The sequence below is a fragment of the Eptesicus fuscus genome, chromosome 7 (genome assembly GCF_027574615.1).
Source record: "Eptesicus fuscus isolate TK198812 chromosome 7, DD_ASM_mEF_20220401, whole genome shotgun sequence".
Classification (NCBI taxonomy): domain Eukaryota; kingdom Metazoa; phylum Chordata; class Mammalia; order Chiroptera; family Vespertilionidae; genus Eptesicus; species Eptesicus fuscus.
This window is the reverse complement of record NC_072479.1, coordinates 3,045,012-3,060,264: the sequence shown is the minus strand read 5'-3', so window position 1 is coordinate 3,060,264 and position 15,253 is coordinate 3,045,012.

Sequence of the window (15,253 nt, the reverse complement as noted above, 5' to 3'; positions counted from 1 at the left end):
GAACAAAACACAAATTTATTCGTGACACCAATAACCCCAATAAAAATGACAACCAGAGAAGAGAATTAGTAGAGAAAAATGAGAGCAAAAATGATATTCAAAAAAGTAAAAGAGTAAGAGAGAAAATAAAATGAAGAAAAAAGGTGAAAAATATACATATATGGGGAGAAACCTCCAGAAAACAAATAAACCAAAAAATGCAAATAACAAACACCCAGAAAAAAATGGGCAACAGAATCTGTAGAAGCACAGCTTATTTCCAGAAAGTAAGGTAAAGGAATTGAATGAATAGGGGAATGGCCACGGTTCAGTATAGAGGAGGTAGAAAGAGAATGAATGGATAAGAAGAAAAATAAAAAAGCAAAATAATAAATAAATAAAATAAAAGACAAAAATATTTTTTTTCTTCAATCTATCTATGTATACTGGTATATTCATCTATTTTTTAAAAAGCAGAACAGAGAAGAGAGTGGATAGGCTTGACTTTAGTGAGTAAAACTAATTAAGCATTTAGGGGAAGAAGAGAGCCAGAGAGGAGAGGAAAAACAAAAGCCTAAAGAATAAAAAATAAAAATATTGGCTGGTGAAGAAAGAGAAAAGAGAAGGGTGCATGGACTTGGAGCAGGTGAGAGGAAATTAGGTAAGTAAGCCAACAGAGACTACAATAATAATAATGTGTCAATAAAGCAGATAAAGATAAAATTTTAACAAGGGGCAAGAAGAAAGAGAGAAAAACTAAAGCAGGAACAGGAGATGAGAGACAGGATGAAAAAGGGAGATGTGTGGAAGAAAAGGGTGGCAAAAAAGAAAAAATAAGATAAAGTAAAATAATGATAAAAAAAATAAAAGTAGATTGAAGAAAAATAATCCAAAAAAATAAAAGGTCAGATTCCTCATTCATAAGGATGATAATAATATCTGCTTTGTAGGGTTGCTGTTGTAGTTAAGTGAGATAATGTAGATGGAATGCTTAGCACTCTGTTCAGCACTTAGCCATCTTTCAATCTATAGTAGTCATTGTATTAATTACTGGTTTGATTGGGTGAGTCTATTTAGGTGTCTGGTGGAACAGAGGAAGTTGGATGTTATCTGAGGGACTGGAGGATGGTGGCAGCCTCACAGGGGTGGAGAGCACAATGGAGTTGTAGACTTCAGAGGTAACAATGGGTTAAATTCTGTACCTGTTGGATTGGGGACATACAGGAAGATTCTTCATGGGATATAGAAATAAAAAGTTAAGACAAAGAGAAAAAGTCTTGAAACTAGAAATTGTAGTTACTGTAAATAAAGGCTCCCATTTATGTTGATATAATGTTGCCTCACATCAGCTGTCTCCTCAGGGTTGTCTGCTCCACCTTGTTCATGTCATAACTCTACTCACAGGATTTCAAGGCTCCAGTCCCTTGTTCTGCATACTCAGTCCAGGTGTAATATGCATAGACAGTATTAAAGATATGTTGAATAATGAATTGCGTTGTAAAATTGGTGACTTCAAATGTGTATGGAGCACAAGGATGTGAGCAAAACAGCCTATATTCTGTTCCTTACCTGCTGTGCACTCTTGGGTTCCTCAATTAATTCCTGATGACCTTGCTCTGTAAGATGAAGTTTTTGACTAGACAGTTCCTCAAAATCCTTTCATGGTCTACTATTTCCTGAAAATGTTTCACATTTATCATTAATCCATTCAACCATGGGTTCCTTCTTCATTCATATACTCATGACACCTTTTTGAGTGCTTACTACATGCCTGTGAGGGCTAGCCACTTTGTATACAGATGCAAGTAAGCCCATATGAGCAAGTGAAAAAGACAACATTCACAGTGTGAGCTACTCTGTACTAAAGATGTGTATGGAGTGTTAGGAGCACAGACAGAAGTTCTCAACCTTTCTCTACCCCGTTTCTTTGCTCATTTGGCTGTTGCAGGGACAGAGCAAACCGACTTAGGAGGCGTTTATACCCTGACCTATACATATCAGTTACCATAATCTGCAGCTGTCCTAGTCTTTCACCTGAGAGCCACATCTAATAACATCCAGGATCAGTCACCAGGATGACGCAGGCACTTTTGAGCTCACTGAGTGAGGTCTTCACATTAATGGCTTGTTCATTGCTCAGTCTAATAGAAACAACAATATGTTTGTTACAGCTGCTTCACTCCCCTTGACAACTGAAGGGGCTCTGCAGGTGTCTCACTTTGATGAAAATATGGGATTGCATTTACCTGTCCCCATGGTATTGTATGACTTTATTTATACAACATTAACACAAAAGTGCTAAGAGAAGAGTAGGGTTAAATTCTTGGATCCCTTTCAGTCAATGAATAGAGGCCAGGTTTTAGCTCAAACAATTTTAATATGGTGCTGTTGTAGGGTTGGATAATATTTCTACTTATTCTAATTTGTTCATTGTAATATCTAAAAGCAATAAAAATGCCTCAGATTTTCAGGTTTATGAATAAAAGAGCACAGATATTCCACCTGAGAACATGCCCAGTATTCTTTTATGGGCTGGAAGGGTGTCCCCATGCTCATGTATATGAAAGTGTGCACCTGCCTTCAATAAGACTGAATCAGCATATGTAAGTGAACTGTGTGCCAAATTTGCCTGGTAAGTCAATAATAAAAAGTGCAGATGTGTTTCTGGGCAAGGGAAAATGTGAAGAGGTTCAGCTGAGATCTGTGAGCTGAAAACAATCAGCAGAGACAATGAAACACTGAAAGATTCTAATTGTCATAGTTTTCAGATTTTAATATGGCAAAAAAATGACCATTGCCATCATATGGAGTACAATTTCCTAAAGACTGCAGCAGTGAGAAACTCTGATGTCATGTAGTAATTTGTTATTAAAAATAAAACCTGCTCTTTCTGCCAGCATGAAAAACAGGACAGATGCAACCCATTAACACGACCCAGGCAGATAATCCATTTAAAGCTTATTACGAAAATTGATCACATTCTGTGGGTGACTTCCCATTACCCATTTCCTTCAGCCTGATTCAGTCCTGTTGGAGAGAATGGACTCAAGGTTCTGATTACTCAGTGGGCTCTCAGTTCCTGTCTGCCCACATTCCCTACACGCGCGCGCGCGCGTGTGTGTGTGTGTGTGTGTGTGTGTGTGTGTGTGTGTGTTTACTTATCTATTTAGCTGTGTGAGGCTTAGAGTCAGAGTGACGCAGCCTTCTGGGAAAAATGCATTTTTGGAACAAAATCTGTAATTTTCTGAGACTAGGAGAAGAGGAACGAAGTGGAAGCAGACGGGAATTAGCGCACAGCAATTATTTCTAGTGTCTGAGACTCCCCAGGGTTGAACTCGGCCACCATGGAGATGGAGAAGTTGGAAGTCCTACTGGAGGAACAGAAGGAAAGTGGATGAAGGCAGGTGCAATTGGGTGAATACAGAATAAAACAATGTGTTAATTTATTTAGTTGATTGGACTTTATAAGTTTAGATTGTCCCTAAGTCACAATCATCTCAAGTGATTGGAGAGAATGCCTTCTTTTTAAAAAAATATGGTAAATATATTTTTTTACTTTTCAATATATGTTTTAGGTGTACAGCACAGTGCCTAAACCATTATTTTATCATCCACTGGTTAGTATAAGTGATCTTGAGCCAGAAGGTTCAGAGTGCAGGCGCTCTGACCTCAAATGAACTGACTTCGGTCCCTCGTTCTCAGTCAGGACAGGGACCAGATGTTGCCTTTGAATCCAGCCTTTATGGTGCTCAAGCTGCTCCTAAAAATAGCTCCCACACCAACCCTTCCCAAATTCTAGCTCTTGTCTTTATTGGTGTTATTGAAAGAAGCTTCCTGGGGAATCCAATGCAATCTTATCATTAGTTTTTGCAAGATGGTGTTTTCAGTATTAGCCAAAGGGTCTGCATTAGCTGGTAATACTCTTCCTGGCTCATTGGACTTCTCAGTGTCATCTTCTCATGAACACATCAGTACTGTCAACTTTGGAGAAGGATGCTGAGATCTTAAAAGTAATTATTGTTCTGCCTTGATATGAGTGTTTTGGAAACAAACACAAATTTACACAGTAGCTGAGAATCTTCTCCTTATGGTGGTGGTGGTGGTAGTTCAGCTTGCATGAGAGGGAAATCCAGGAAGGCTATGCTGCACCTGTGGGTGCTGGAGAAGTGCTCTCTTATTGGAGAGTAGTACTGAAAATGTGAAGATTGATGGGAAGAAATGTGCTGTCTGCCTGCAGCACTGGCTCCCAAATTGAAGTGTAGAAAGCACTTTTGAAAGCCAACTTTTTGAAAATAGGAATCCAAAGAATTTTCTAGGTCATTAAAGCCCTTGCTGTAATTCCTCGACTCATAATGTTACCACCATGCTCTGATGACTGATTTTTATTCTTAAATTGGAAAAGGCTGAACATAATCTAGGAGAATCGTGTCACTGGAAGTCAGCTTTGAGTCAGTACAGGTTTTTTTGTCTAAAGAGAGTCAATTGTAGAAAGCTGAAACTTAAGAGTGATTGCAAATGTATGGATGGATTTCTTTTAAAATTTATATACACACTGAAAGACATGTTGAGATGTAGGTTATTGCACACTTGTGGTCTCTTTGGGAGAACTCTGTGGCAGAGTCACTGGTTCCTTACGAGAGGATGAACAAGGCTGCAAGCTGACATGGAGCTGGTTTCTGTTCTCAGTCTCTCTGTGTGTGTGTATTTGGATGAGGCTTTATGGTGAAGAAGAGGAGAGTGTGTAATTTAATAGGCGATCTGAGGCAGGACCATTTTTATTTGCAATGGCAATATGCTCCTGATGTGTCTCTGGGCTTGAATAATATGGAAACAGTGAGTAACACAGTCAAAAGAATTCCACTGGTGGAGGGGAGTGTATTGAATTTGTAAGAAAGAAAGATACCTCATAAGATTTTTCTATTTGCCTTTAAAGAAAGAATCTGTCTAGAAATGCAGAAAGGTATAGCTCTCCAGATGTTTTTAAACAATTGGTTATGTATTAAAAATGTAAGCTACTGTTTTGGTCTTTGAAATGGGGAATGAATGACTTGTGATTGTATCTAATGCCACAACAGGACTGACATATGTTTTCAATGACCATGGTCTAGCAAGCATTATGTCCTAACTATAAATTATCTGTTACAAATTGAAAATGAGTAATCTGACAGAGGTAAAAAGGAATCTGGTGCTGTGTATCATTGTACTCCCAGATTCCTAGGCTTGAGTTGCCATACCAAAGGCTTACAGTTTTCTTGCTAAAATTTCTAGTCTTGGTCCAAAGTTTGAAGAAAAAAGTCCCATGAATTCAGAACAAACTGTGGAAAGAATTTGATGAAGGAAACATTGTGGACCACCTAGAGCAAGATACTAATGGGATGAAAGGGCATTAAATAGTGTGAATGTTGACCACAGCCCTGCGCTTCGGACCATGCATCTTGCCTTAAGTTAAAACCTAAAAAGCAATGAGTGCAATATAGTTCTTCTCCAGTAAATTTTGAACCTATATAGAGCATTTGATTCAATTTAGCCTTTGTGCTCAGATATTATCTGAATGTGTAACCCAACTGTGAGGCTGAAACATGGCTGGAGGGCCCAGCAGGAGCGTTCTTCCTGAGGAGGCACATTTCTCCCTCTTATGCTTCAAAGAAGTTTGAAGATTCCTTCCTTCTTTTCTTTCTTGTGTTTAAGGTTTGTTTCTTTGTTCCCAGACATGAATTCATAGCCAGTAGTTGTCAAATTATGAGTTTTCCCTAAGAAAAATACTTCTATTTTTTTTTAAATTGTTGGCTTTTACTCTAAATGAAACCCCAAATTCCCTAATGTTCTAGATAAAGCACAAAACTGTAATCATTTTTAATCACTGTATAAATCTCCAGAGCATTTTCCAGTCTGTTTTAGATGGCCAGCTAAATAGTTTTTATTTCTTCTCATCTTTATTTGATAAAAAAAGTAAACAAATAATCTAAATTAAAAGGACAGCAATCCTGGAAAGTACTAATATCTACCAATCATCTTTATTCACAAATAGAGGATATTTATGTGTATATATGTATAGAAAGACATGTTGAGATGTAGGATATATATATATATATATATATATATATATATATATAGAGATAGAGAGAGAGAGAGAGAGAGAGAGAGAGAGTCAGATTTAAGGGAAGAATGAAATAAGTGTTATCTTGGTTCATTAGCTACATAACTCATAAAGGCCTAGGGCAAATTAGAATCAAATTTTAAGGAATTTATTTCATTTTTCCAATTACATAAAAATTCAAAACAGACCCATCAACTTTGTGGATTTGATTTTCATATGGTTGTGAATCAGTGTTTTGGACTGAAGGCTGAGGAAATCTTGAAGCAACCTGATGAGATTTCCTGACCAGGATACACCCTAGGCTGCCCACCTCCAGGCCCTTTCACCATTTCCATTAAAGACACAGACTATCTGCAACAAATGACTTTACCATGAGGGCTTGTTGCTGAGCTGTGTGCTGGCCTGGTGGCTTGGCAAGTGCCATGTCCCTTGCAGGTGCCTGTGGGTTTCCCTAAGGGTCAGGTAAGTGTGGATGTGAGGGCAGGAACATTTACTGTGTGTGCACAGAGGCATACACACATTCATAGATGCACACAATACAACAAATGCATACACCACACACATGCACACACAAGGACACATGCACCACACATGTGCACACAAAGGCACAAACCACACACATACATGCAGCCATAGGCACACATGTGTGTACACACATGCATACTTACACCAAACAATACACACATACACATAAGATCACACATATGCCCACACATGCACACACACATATGGACACAAACCTGCATTGTTTCTTATATTATCTGTCAGTCTGAAACACTGCCATTTATTTTTATTATGTTGTTGGAAAATGTTCATAATAATATCTTCAGTACCACTCCCACCCCAAGCAGGGTGTAGAGCCTTTTGGGCTCTATGGATAGTTGTTTGATGTTTGATGGCTAGAGAAGCTCCTGGTGATGCTACTAGTAAAACTAAGAGGTTTGCAAGCACAGTAGGTATAGGAAGGAGGGGTCAGCCCTAACTTGTGATCTCATAGAATTACCTCAGAGTAGCTGTACATACATATTTATTATTTTTTCCCTATATCCCCACCTTCTCTTTTCTGTGTTTGGCTGATGACATTTTAGCATTATTATCTTCACTAGAAAACAGCTTGTACTGGAAGCCTTTCTCCTGCTGTTTCTTCTTGGCTTATGGTGAGTCCCTCATAGCTCTCCCACCAGAGGTGGTCTGTTCATGGAATAAGGACAGGCACCTGACTCACCTGTGTCCTCTGCAGCTGGTAGAGAGTATGGGGTTGTGTCTCAGGTGTCCAGATCTCTACGTTCTGCTGGTTCTGAGGTGACATCAGGAACTGTAGGGACCTGCTCCTCAGAACCTGGCCTGAGGAGAAGGGGGATGTGGTTTAGAGAATGACCCTGGGAGGGAGGATGGAGAAGCATGAACAGGGTCAAGCATCCCTGCCCTTGGGTGAGAGGCTGGAACATTTGTCCTCACAGACATTCCTCTGTTGATATAATTTAACTCTGCCCAAGTGTGTGTGAGTGACATGCATCCCCAGGAAGCCTTAGCAACTGGTTGGTGCGGGATGAACCCTCTGCCTCATATGGCCAAACTTCCGAAGGTTTGGTCCAGGTCTTATAATCACAGGAAATAAGTAGGAATTTGATCATTAGCCTTCAGGAGACAGTGGGCTCCTGGATTTTCTGGCTTGGGGCACAGGTGTTGGCTTGGTCACCTGCCCTCCCTCATTAGCCTCAGTCAATACTGACTTTCTACATGACAAAGCCGAGGGCTGAGTAAAGTGGAAAAAGCCCAATTCAGGATCTCCCTAGTAGGAATATGGAGGAAGAGGAGGCCCAATTGGTGTTGCACATTGAGCGTTGACCTATGAACCAGGAGGTCATGATGCAATTCTCAGCCCAGACACATGCCCAGGTAGTAGGCTCAATCCCCAATGTGGGGTATGCAGGAAGCAGACATTCAGTGATATTTTTCTATCATCATTGATGTTTCTGTCTCTCTCTCCCTCTCTCTTCCTCTCTGAAATCAATAAAAATATGTTTTTAAAAAATATGGAGAAAGAGGAAGCCTCCCTTCACAATTCAGGAAAACATTTATATGGAGGTTAATTTATCAGAGAACATCTTACAATAATAAGTTTTAAAATAAAAAATGTCAAGAATTACCAGATGTTGTGCTGAGGGACCATAGAGCATCTGGTCTCAGGATTCCTGATAGCATGAGGTGTGCAGAGGGGTGGTGAAAAGTCTGAGTGTCAGTGCTGGTGTGGAGGGCCATGGGCAGGGTTAGTGAATGGGTGAGGTGAGTGAGCTGCCAGCTCAGTGCTTCTGGAAAATGCTTAGAGAAGGGAGGATGTTCCCTGCTATTGGAACACCAGGATGATGAGCCTCTGGTTGTGGATTTGGGTCCGGGTAATCACAGAGAAAGCTGGACACCAGGTAGTAGCTGCCTCTTTTTAAGAATGTGCTAGTGGAAGGGCTGGCCCAGCACTGTGAGTCTTTTTATTTTTTTAATTCTTTATTGCTTAAAGTATTACATATAGTATTACATATGTCTCCCTTTACCCTCATTGAACTTTCTCCCCACACCCCGCCCAAGCACATGTCCTCACTGCCCTAGTGTCTCTGTCCATTGGTTATGCTTATATGAATGCATACAAGTCCTTTGGTTGATATCTTACCCCCTCTCCCTTCCCTGCCCTCCCTCTGAGTTTGATGGTCTGTTTGATGCTTCTCTGTCTCTGGGTCTATTTTAAAAAAAAATTATCTTATTGTTTAAAGTATTACAAATAGTAGTACATATGTCTCCTTTTTTTCCCCCATTGACCTCACCCTGGCACATGCCCTCACCCGCCCCTGCTCCAGTGTCTTGCATCCATTGGTTATGCTTATATGCATGCATACAAGTCCTTTGGTTGATCTCTTAGCACCTTCCCCATATGGCCCCTGCCTTCCCACTGTAGTTTGACAGTCTGTTTGATGCTTCTTTGCATCTGATTTACTTTTGTTAATCAGTTTTTAATATTCCTTATATTCCACAAATGAGTTAGATCATGTGGTTTTTATCTTTCACTGACTGGCTTATTTCACTTAACATAATGCTCTCCAGTTCCATCCATGCTGTGGCAAATGGTTAAGCATTCCTTCTTTTTTACAGCAACGTAGTATTCCATTATGTAGATGTACCACTGTTTTATAATCCACTCATCTGCTGATGAGCATTTAGGCTGTTTCCAAATCTTAGCTATGGTGAATTGTGCTGCTATGAACATAGGGGTGCATATATCCTTTCAGATTGGTGTTTCTGTTTTCTTGGGATATATTCCTAGAAGTGGTATTACTGGGTCAAATGGCAGTTCCATTTTTAATCTTTTGAGGGAATAGCATACTGTTTTCCACAGTGGCTGCACCAGTCTGCATTCCCACCAGCAGTGAAGGAGGATTCCTTTTTCTCCACATCCTCCTCAGCACTTGTCATTTGTTGATTTGTATATGGTGTAAGTTGGTGGTCTAGTTTCACTTTTTTGCAAGTATCAGTCCAATTTTCCCAACACTATTTATTGAAGAGACTGTCTTGACTCCATTGTATGCTCTTGTCTCCTTTGTCAACTATTAATTGAGTAATGGTTGAGTATGTGTCAATTTCTGGGTTCTCTGTTCTGTTCCATTGGTCTATATATCTGTTCTTGTGCCAGAAACAGGCAGTTTTGTGATCCCTCCAACATTGTCCTTCTTTCTCAAGATTACTGCAGCTATTTAGGGTCTTTTTATTCCAGATGAATTTTTGGAGAGTTTGTTCTAGGTCTTTGAAGTATGCTGTTGGTATGTTAATGGGAATTGCATTGAATTTATAGACTGCTTTGGGTAGTATGGTCATTTTAATGATATTGATTCTACCAATCCATGAACATGGTATATTCTTACATTTGTTCATGTCTTTCTCTATCTCTTTTTTCAGTGTCCTAACATTTTCTGAGTACAGGTCCTTAATCTCCTGGGTTAAATTTATTCCTAGGTATCTTAATTTTTTTGTTGCAATGGTAAATGGGATTGCTTTCTAAATTTCTCTTTATGTGAATTCATTATTGGTGTATAGAAAAGCCATAGACTTTTAGGTGTTAATTTTGTATTCTGCTACATTGTTGAATTCATTTATTAAGTCTAGTAGTTTTTTGATGGAGTCTTTGGGGTTTTCTATGTACAATATCATGTTATCTGTGAATAAGGACAGTTTTACTCCTTCTTTTCCAATTTTGATGCCTTTTATTTCTACTTCTTGTCTGATCTCAATGGCTAGTATTTCCAGTACTATGTGGAACAGGAGTGGTGAGAGTGGGCATCCCTGTCTTGTTCCTGTTCTTAGGAGAAATGGTTTTAGTTTTTGCCCATTGAGTATGACCTTGGCCATGGGTTTATCATATATGGCTTTTATTATGTTGAAATATGATCCTTCTATTCCCACCTTATTGAGAGTTTTTACCAAAAAAGGGTGTTGGATTTCTGCAACAATGGATATGATTATATGTTTTTTTAAATCTCTCAGTTTGTTTATGTGGTGTATCATGTTTATTGATTTGCGAATATTGTACCTTTCTTGCATCCCTGGAATAAATCCCTCTTGGTCATGGTGTATGATCTTTCTAATGCAATGCTAGATTCGATTTGCTAAAATTTTGTTGAGAATTTTGGCATCTAGGTTCATGAGGGATATTGGCCTGTAATACTCTTTCTTTGTACTGTCTTTATCTGGTTTTGGGATTAGGGTAATGCTATCTTCATAGAAAGATCTTGGAAGTATTCCTTCCTCTTGAATTTTTTGGAATATTCTGAGGAAGATAGGTTTTATTTCTTCTTTGAATTTTTGATAAAACTTCCCTGTGAAGCAGTCTGGTCCAGGGCTTTTGTTTGTTGGAAGTTTTTTTTTGTTTACTGCTTCAATTTCTTCCATAGTTATCAGCCTACTCAAATTGTTTTATTCTTCCTTATTGCATTTTGGAAGGTCATATTTTTCTAGGAATATGTCCATTTCTTCTAGGTTGACCAGTTTTTTGAAATAGAGTGGCTCATAGTATTTTTTTAAAGTATATTTTATTGATTTTTCACAGTGAGGAAGGGAGAGGGACAGAGAGTCAGAAACATCAATGAGAGAGAAACATTGATCAGCTGTCTCCTGCACACCCCCTTCTGGGGATGTGCCCGCAACCAACGTACATGTCCTTGACCGGAATTGAACCAGGGACCCCTCAATCCACAGGCCGATACTCTATCTCCTTAGCCAAACTGGTTAGGGTGGCTCATAGTATTTTTTTATGATTCTTCATATTTCTGTGCGGTCTGTTAATATTTTGCCTCTTTCCTGTCTGATTTTGTTTATTTGGGTCCTCTCGCTTTGTTTTTTGGTGAGCCGGGCTAGAGGTTCATCAATCTTATTTATCCTTTCGAAGAACCAGCTCTTGGTTTTATTGATCTTTTGTATTGTTTTCTTTTGTCTCTATGTCATTTATTTCTGCTCTGATCTTTATTATTTCCTTCCTTCTGCTCACTCTGGGCTTTTCTTGTTGCTCTCTTTCTAATTTTTCAATTTGCAGAGTTAGATGGTTTATTAATATTACTAATTTTTTTTTTTTTTTTTGAGGCAGGCCTGTAATGCTATGAACTTCCCTCTCAGTACTGCTTTCACTGAGTCCCATAGATTTTGGATTGTTGTGTTTTCATTGTCATTTGTTTCCAGGATGTTTTTTATTTCTTCTTTGATCTCTTTGGTAACACACTCATTGCTTAACCCTTTGCACTCGCTTGCTTTTTTCTCGATTCTTTATTCTAATGCTAACCGTGTCGAGTCACACTCGACATCTGAGTGCAAAAGGTTAATAGTATGTTTGAATTTTTGTGATTTTTTTATTGTAATTAATTTCTAATTTTATGCCATTGTGATCTAAGAAGATGCTTGATATGATTTCTATCTTCTTGAATTTGGAGACACTTTGCCTGTGTCTTATTATGTGGTCTATCTTTGAAAATGCCTCATGTGCATTTGAGAATAATGTATATTCTGTAGTTTTAGGGTGGAATGTTCTAAAGATGTCGATTAAGTCCATTTGATCTAGTGAGTCATTTAGGATTGCTGTTTCTTTGCTAATTTTTTATCTAGAGGATTTATCCAGTGATGTTAATGGGGTATTAAAGTGAAGTCTTCTACTATGATTGTATTGCTGTCAAACTCTACCTTGATATCTTCCAGAAGTTTTTTTTTTAATGTATTTGGGTGCTACTGCATTGGGTGAATATATGTTTACCAGAGTTATATCCTCTTATTGTATCAATCCCTTTAGAATTATGAAGTGGCCTTCCTTGTCTCTTATTATGGACTTCATTTGAGGTCTATTTTGTCAGGTAAAAGTATTGCTACCACATTTTTTTTTTCATTTCCATTTACATGATAGATATTTTTCCATTCCTTCCTTTTCAGTCTGTGTGAGTCCCTTGTTCTGAGGTGGGTCTCCTGTAGACAGCATTTATATGGGTCATGTTTTCTTATCCATTCAGTCACTCGATGTCTTTTGATTGGAGCATTTAATCTATTTATGTTTAATGCTATTATTGATAGGAACTTGTTTGTAGCCATTTCTAGGCTTTATGCCTGTATTCCTTCCTCCCTTTCTATTTCTTATTTTTACAGCATTCCCTTTATAATTTATTGCATTGCTGGCTTGGTAGTGATAAAGTCCTTTAGTTGTGGTTTTTCTTTTTGTTGTTGTTTTGTTTTGTTTTTTTTGTCTGTGAAGCTCATTATTTACCCTCCAATTTTGATTGATCATCTTGCTGGATAGAGTATTCTTGGATTCATTACTTTACTTTGCTCTGGGTCTATTTTTGTTCATCAGTTTATGTTCATTATATTCCACAAATGAGTGAGGTCATGTGATATTTATCTTTCTCTGACAGGCTTATTTCGCTTAGTATAATGCTCTCCGTGACCATCCATGCTGTTGCGAATGGTAAAAGTTCTTTCTTTTTACAGAAGTGTAGTATTCCATTGTGTAGATGTACGACTGTTTTATAATCCACTCATCTGCTGATGGGCACTTAGGCTGTTTCCACTTCTTACCTATTATAAAGTGTGCAACTATGAACACAGGAGTGCATATTTCCTTTCTGATTGGTGTTTCTGATTTCTTGGGATATATTCCTAGAAGTGGGAATACTAGATTGAATGGGGGTTCCATTTAAAAAATTTTGAGGAACTTCCATACTGTTTTTCACAGTGGCTACACTAGTTTGCATTCCCACCAGCAGTGCATGAGGGTTCCTTTTTCTCCACATCCTCACCAGCACTTGTAGTTTGTGGATTTGTTGATGATAGCCATTCTGACAGATGTAGGATGGTACCTTATTGTCATTTTGATTTGCATCTCTCAGATTAGTGACTTTGAGCATGTTTTCATATGTCTCCTGGCCTTCTGTATGTCCACTTTCAGGTTGTTTGCCCATTTTTAAATTGGATTGTTTATCTTCCTTTTGTTAAGATGTATGAGTTCCCTATAAATTTTGGAGATTAGACCCCTATTGGATATAACATTGGCAAATATGTTCTCCCATCCAGTGGCTCTCATTGTTTTGTTGATGGTTTCTTTTACTGTGCAGAAGCTTTTATTTTGATGTAGTCACCTTTGTTTATTTTCTCCCTAGTGTCCATTGCCCTAGGATCTGTATGGGTAAAGATATTGCTGTGGCATATGTCTGACATTTTGCTGCCTATTGGATTCTTCTAAGATTTTTATGGTTTCCCTTCTTACATTTAAGTCCTTTATCCATTTTGAGTTTATTTTTGTTAATGGTGTAAGTTGGTGGTCTAGTTTCATTTTTTTGCTAGTATCTGTCAAATTTTCCCAAAACCATTTATTGAAGAGACTGTCTTTATTCCATTGTATGCTCTTGCCTCTTTGTCAAATATTAATTGAACATAATGGCTTGGGTTGATTTCTGGGTTCTCTGTTCTGTTCCATTGGTCTATATGTCTGTTCTTGTGCAAGTATCAGGCAATTTTGAGAACTGTGGCTTTGTAATATAGCTAGATATCTCATGTTATGATCTCTCCAACTTTGTTCTTATTTCTTAGGATTGCTGTGGTCTTTTTTTATTCCATATGCATTTTTGGAGAGTTTGTTCTAGGTCTGTGAAATATGCCATTGGTATTTTAATGGGGATTGCATTGAATCTATAAATTCCTTTGGGTAATATGGACATTTTCATGATGTTGATTCTACCAATCCATAAACACAGTATATTCTTCCATTTGCTTATGTCTTCCTCTATCTATTTTTCCAATGTCCTATTGTTTTCTGAGTACAAGGCTTTTACCTCCTCAGTTAAGTTTATTCCTAGGTATCTTAATTTTTTTGGTGCAATGGTGAGATTGTTTTTTGTTTGTTTGTTTCTTTCTTTCTGTGAGTTCATTATTGGTATATAAAAAAAGCCACAGATTTCTGAGTGCTATTTTTTTTATCTTGCTACATGGCCAAATTCATTTATTAAGTCTAGAATATTTTTGATGGAATTTCCAGCGTTTCCTATGTACAATATCATGTCATCTGCAAATAATGACAGATTTACTTATTCTTTTTCAATTTGGATGCCTTTTATTTCTTCTTCTTGTCTGATTGCTATGGCAAGCACTACCAATACTATGTTGAACAGGAGTAGTGAGAGTGGGCATCCCTGTCTTGTTACTGTTCTTAGAGGAAATGGTTATAGTTTTTGCCTGTTGAGTATGTTGTTGGCTGTAGTTTTGTCATATATGGCTTTTATTATGTTGAAGTATGATCTCTCTATACCCATTTTCCTGAGAGTAATTATCAAGAAAGGGTGTTCAATTTTGTAAAATGCTTTTTCTGCATCAATTGACATGATTATGTGATTTTTATCTCTCAATTTGTTTATGTGATGTATCACATTTATTGATTTGGGGATATTGTAGCATCCTTGCATCCCCTGAATAAATCCCACTTGGTCATGGTGTATGATCTTTCTAGTGCAATGCTGAATCCGATTTGCTAGAATTTTGTTGAAGATTTTAACATCTATGTTCATCAGGAATATTGGTTTGTAGTTCTCTTTCTTTGTAGTGTCTTTATCTGGTTTCGGGATTAGGGTAAGGCTGGCTTTATAGAAAGAGCTTGGAAGTGTTCCTTTA